Source organism: Tetrao urogallus (assembly GCF_951394365.1).
Source record: "Tetrao urogallus genome assembly, chromosome: 8".
Taxonomy (NCBI): domain Eukaryota; kingdom Metazoa; phylum Chordata; class Aves; order Galliformes; family Phasianidae; genus Tetrao; species Tetrao urogallus.
The window spans coordinates 24,608,244-24,614,550 of NC_136821.1; positions in this window are offsets into that span (position 1 = coordinate 24,608,244).

Consider the following 6,307-nt stretch of genomic DNA (forward strand, 5'->3'; position numbering starts at 1 on the left):
TTATCTTTGTAAGATGTCTTTATCACACCTGGTAAACAGACTGATGATCTTGTAGCTGCCTACACCTTTTGTAAGCAAAAGTTTCAGGTGAGTGCTGACATTAACGATGCCAGAGACTGTACTCCCAATGACCCCAAGAGGGCTGAAATGCCATTTCAGCAAAGCCCATCTTCTTCCCCACTCCCACAAACAGAATCCAACAGTGCTGCAAAATAACAAAGCCATGAAATCTTCCAATACTTTTTCATCTCCAACCACGATGAAGTCTTTAGCAATCATTCTTCTTAAAACTCACATGTACAAAACCAAAGCTGCATCAAGAAAACACTAACAGAGCACACAACCTGCAGTTCCCTGCTGCGCTCAGCTCAGCCTGCCAAAAGCCACTGGTGCTTGGGCAGGCCATCCCGAACCACAGGGTGCATTTGCAGTGTACTCAGTACTCAGTTTCAGGTGCTTCATACACCACGCAAAGGAACGCACATAGAGGTGAGAGATGTGTGACAACTGCAGAGATTACCAACTCAACCAACTTACTTTGAGCTTGCCACATGGCAAGGAAAAGATGGCAAAGGAGGGAGGGGAGGCTCCAGTCTCTGCAAGGAAGATAGTTCTTCCCTAGAGAAGCAGTCTCTCCCCACTAAAGAAAAGCACCTTGACAGAAAGGACTCTCCTACGTTTTCTCTCCATGCACAGTCCCCTTTCCAGGCACACAGACCAGCAGCACTCTGGAGGCAGCCCTGACACTTTGCTTACAAACAGTGAGAGCATGAGCACAGACACCAAATCCACTTCCCTCTGCCTTCCCCTCAGTGAAGGGCAGCACAGGAAGGTGCACACTCCATATATCCAAAACTGATGGCTGAAGCGTGAGCCTTTGCAACGCATTCATCCTCAAAGCAACAATGTGAAAGGAAAGGAAATCCCATGGTGCTGTGCTTAAGTAGTAGCAAGGTGACCTGGGTGCAAGTCCCATGTGCTTGACAGACAGCCTCCTCCATTACTGGGGTAGCAAAAGTAATGAAACGAGTCTAAACAAATTGCATCTCTTACACTGAATGAAGCTGACAGTCTTCTGCCCCAGAGTTTGCTGCTCTCCACAGTGAACCAAAGCTTGCCCTGGTGACAGTCTGGGCAGGATGAAGGACTGGACAGAGCACGCCCATCTTGCAAGGATGGGGTGACCTTCATGCTGCTTTTTCTTTCTGCCATGTTTACCACCACCTCTTAAGCTGCTGCTATCATGCTCTGCAGAGTTTCTTACTGACCGGTGACCTCCTTCTCCTTTGCACAATGCAGCCACATTTCTTGTCTGAAGGTTATCAAGCAGCAGAGCAAAGAGAGCTTTTCAGAGAAGTTCCAAAGTAAACAACACAAAACACGTATCTGGGTTCCTCGGTTAAGTTTTGGGGAGGAAAATGCTCTGCAGTTCCCAGCCACTGTAATCTTGGATTTATTCCTGTGCCCCATCTTATTTTTGGACTTAACTCATAATTAAGTCTTATTTTTGCACTTATATCTGTAACGTGACCACGTTGAGGCAGGCACAGCATTTTCCATCTCACTTGTCTGAAAGATACAGCCCACAAGCACCATGCCGTATGAAGCACTGAAGCTGGGACAGCAGCAATAATCCTCAGGGAAACCCTTGAGCTCATACATGTATTTTGGGGTCTATATATACACTAAGAAAAGCTCACAGAAACGTAACCAAATTCAAAATCCTCCTAGGGACTGATCAGTGCAACTACAGTGTAATGAAAGAAAAAATAACTAATGCACCCAGCAGCCAGTGTTACATGGGGAAATTACAGCAACCCTTGCAAACCACGTGAGACAATACACGTCTGATGGGCAGACTGCTACACAGACCCTGGAAAGGCAGCAGTGCTGCATGGATATGCTGACAGACTCAACTCACACCAAGCCTACAAGGAGCCTTTTCTTTTTGTTCTCTGCCACATACAGGTGCTCAACAAGCACAGACACACAGACTGAGGGCTATGGTTAGTGGGCATGGTGGGGTAAGCCAGGGTTGGACCAAGATGATCTTAGAGGTCTTTTCCATCCTTAGCAGTTCTATATATAAAACAAAGACTCCTTAATTTATCAATTCTGATTTCATCTGTTGTAGTGCTTTCTTTGAAGCAACATCGGAGTTGTTAGCAGAGCGTTTTGCTGCGACACAGAAAGTAGCACAGGCGCAGCACAGGCACATGTCACTTAACTGAAGAGAACTGAAACTACGCTTAGCAAAACGGTGGGTGGGGAGAAAATATTTTTGTCCCACAGGATTCAGCAGAGATGACGGAAACATGGACTTCCCGTGGAAAATGAAATGCTCGAGCAGCTGTACCTTGCCGCACAACTATCAGGGTGCAAACCCTTCTGGAAGTTGTTTTGGGGTCTACAATTATACTCCACATTGCAGCTGCAGAGAGGTTCAAAACAAACTCAATTTAAGCCAGCATGTCTTTAGACTGGCTCTAGCCACAACCCACAAATGAGAAACCAGAGGCTAGTATTGGAGAAACCCACATTTTCCTTAAACAACTGCTTCTAAGCACAACATTTTCAGAGTAAGAACAGAAGAACTCAGAAATCTGTCACTGCCAAATGACATAGGATATGACCAAGGTTTTAAACATCCTAATGGCAGGGCATAAGTGACTACAGAACGGTCAAGTGACAAGTCACACAATGTTAGAACTAGGGGTGCCTGGGGAAGTTAGCATGAGATTGACTCAAAACACAGGAAAGAAGCACTTCTCTATTGCTGCTGCTCACAGGTAGTGAGCCACTGGAACTCACTGTCACAGAGGCTGCTGGAGCAGGCAGCATCATCAAGTTCTGAAGGCAACAGAAAAGTTTATAGAGAGTGTGACCACTGACACTGAAAGTGGGCAGTGATGTACCTGCTAGCACACCCAACTTAATAAACACAGATGCTGGAGGAACAAAAGAAGAAAACATTTAAAAGAAGTTGGGTTTTCATATTCTGCCCCAACTGCATCAGTTGCTCCCACTGTCCAAGACAGAACTGCAGGTTGGATCAATCCCTGAGCTTAACCAGGTGGGTCTTCCTACGTTCTTACAAGCTTACCACTAACATCTATCATTTGGTAAGATATTCATGTCTTACACCTGAGCAGATGACTGGAAGAAAATCTCCTCCTTCTGGTAAAAGCGCTGTCCAGGCATGCAAAGGGCAACAAACTGTGCGTCCCAGCAAGGCCTTCACATGAGGACAGGCAGGGCGCACAGCAAAGCCACACTGTGCCTAACATGTAGTTTGCAAAGTGGCTATGAAAAGACAAATGAGACTTAAATATACACATGCACACACCTGCACAGCTGCCAGTGCCTGCTGCCAGGCATAGGAGGGAGCCAGCTCCCAGCCACTGTCAGTGCTCTCAAGCAGGCAAAACGGGCTCCCTCACAGCGCTCGCTGGCTCCAAGACAGCATTACCTCTTCCAATACAGTTAAACGTTCCTTCAGAGAAGGCAGAAAACACCGCCACAGCCAGTCTTGGGGAAATCTCTGTGAGATCGTATTGAGTACCAGCGTTGTGTCATACAGAAATTGGTACCCGACATCGCCTGTGTTCTACAGAGAAGTTAATGGCCTGGCCGCTATTACTGAAGCCAAAGTACTGCAGCCCCAAATCCAATCAGTCAACCCTGAGAAAACACCACACAGAAAACATCAGAACGTTTTAAACCATGGGGGTTAGACCCACCGTCAAATGTATGCTCAGAATTTGACATTCAACCTAAGTGAGACCAAATTTAGGCAACGGAATCCCCAAATGCATTGTAAATTGCAAAGAAATTATTATATGTCAACAGTTAAAAGATGTATAATTAAGATGACTGAGCTCAGAGGTTCACACATTGCATATGAATAAGATCTTTTTAATTGTGACTTTTAACTGTGTTCTTTGAATTCTTAATACCAGCACAGACTTCATGCTGTATAGTTTGGTGTGTTCACACCATCTCACAACAAGGTGCAATTGCCTACACGTGCCCAAAACCATTACCTTGGGGCCAGAAAGTAGAACTCTGATCTCCACAAACCTCAGATTTTCCACAAGCAGCATTAATAGCAGTTCTGCTGATTCCTTGATTTGACCAAGAGAGAAAAATTCCCTGTGCTCCCACCACCTGATCTTTTTTGCTGAGACTGACAATAAACAAGTGGATCTGAACATGCTTTTGGCAACCTGGAATTTAATCCACTCAAAGTGGAACAGAAGCCATAAGAGTCATTACAAAATGACACATTTAAAACTACCTTACCATAAAATTGTCCAGTCAGTACTAGTAAAACCTGTATTATTAGAAAGAAGGCTGCCCCCTCCTTGGAAGCATTGAAGTCCAGGCTGGATGGGGCTTTGAGCAACGTGGTCTAGTGGGAGGTGTCCCTGCCTATAGCAGGGGGTTGGAACTAGGTGATCTTAAGGGCCCCTTCCAACCCAAACCATTCTGGGACTCTGACTCCTTTTCTTCCCATTTCATATCTAGAGACAAGTATCTCTCTGAGAAGTACTCTGTTTTATCAAAAGAAGCTGTACCACATCTAATTGTGGTCACCATCGACACCACAGAGTTGTAGCTTCTGTCCCTGTTCTATGATTTAACCGCAATTTTGGCTTACTTCTCAACGTAATGATGACGTCATACCAAACCAAGCCTGCTTCAAACCCAGAAAGAGTCCTGTCGGTAAAAGCACCCAATTCAAGACAGAATACTGGGAGGTAACCAAGGTAAATAAAGTCAGCTACAGGAGTTCTCACTGGGAACAACTCTACTAACCAGTGCACAGTCTTAGCTCAAGAAGACCTGTGAAGAGCCCACACAAGTGACGAAGGCACTGCACACACATGCAAGAACTGGGACAAATCTACCCCCAAGATGCAGGCACTGAGCATGCGAGATCTTACTGGACACTTTTACTTCCCTGGAATCACATTTTGAACTAGTTCTCACATGTGGAAATCTACCTAGGAAGACAGAAGCAGCAACATTGTCCTCATTCTGCCTTCTTAGAAGGCTCATTACTTCAACTCTGCAAAAAGGCCATATATATTGCATAAAGGTGTGCAACATATTAACAAGAAAGCAACTGCATGTTTTAAGCAACACTGATAACATGAATTACTCTTCATGATACAACAGACTAAATACCATAACTAAATTTGAATATTACTGCTAATAATAACTGAATAACATACAGGCTTGTGAGAAGTTCCAGTCAACAACAGAAAAAGTAACTAAGGAGAGGGGAAAAAATACTTTATGTTCAAAACTGTGCAAGTTGCTGATTTTGTTTTCCTACACAAAATAAACTTCAGCAGGAATGGTAGAAACTTGGGTTTCAAGGAGAAAAGATGGTCAGTAGTAACATTTGTTACTGAAATTTGTAGCCAAGAGCACATTCCTATAAATTTCAGTGTAACATTTCCTAAACATGGCTATTCCTCCTCTGAGGCTCCAGACTGGTTCTCTATCTCAGAAGCCTTTTGAACAAGGATTGCTCTATCTGACCCAGTCCAAGGCCCCCGTCCTGCAATCACATCCACACAACACGATCCTCATGCTTGCACAGAAGCACACTTATTTCAACATGGCTATAAACAAGCCCAGGGATTGCCAGGGCCACAGGCTGCAGAAAGAAGGTCTTCAGACACAGCAATAAATGGGACATTTAAGGAATTGCAACATCACAAAAATGCAAACTAAAATGATATCTCAAAATATCTAAACCATGATCCAGAGAGAAAGCACAGACTAAAATATAACAGTGTACCTAACATCTGTACTTGAGTTTTCAAAAAATAAAAATTAAAAAAAAATAAGAAAAAAGTAAGTCCAAGTCTTTTATTCATCAAAGTAGGAGCTAACCTGCACCTGCGTACGAGGTTAAATAAAACACTTCTGCCTTATTTTTAGTCCCAGTGGTGCATAGACAAACAACCTTATTTTCACACAATGCAGGAACATCGTTCTTGCTTTAGTAGGAATACTCAGTAAGTAAAATAAAGCAGCAGAGCGCCTCACAGAGCCGCCTTTTAGCAGTTATAAGCAATCAAAGTTTCTATGTTGCATTACAATAAATTTCTGCTTCCTAAGGATCTGCCATACTGCGAGAGCATGGTAGTACATGCAACTCTGTAGGACCAAGCCCTACATACAGCTCATTCATTCATCGTGAAAGTACTCAAACATCAAAATTACACCTACTAAGTAAATTTGGGGTTGCTTCTATAGGCAATTTAGCTTTACAATTAATAAAATCTGTCTT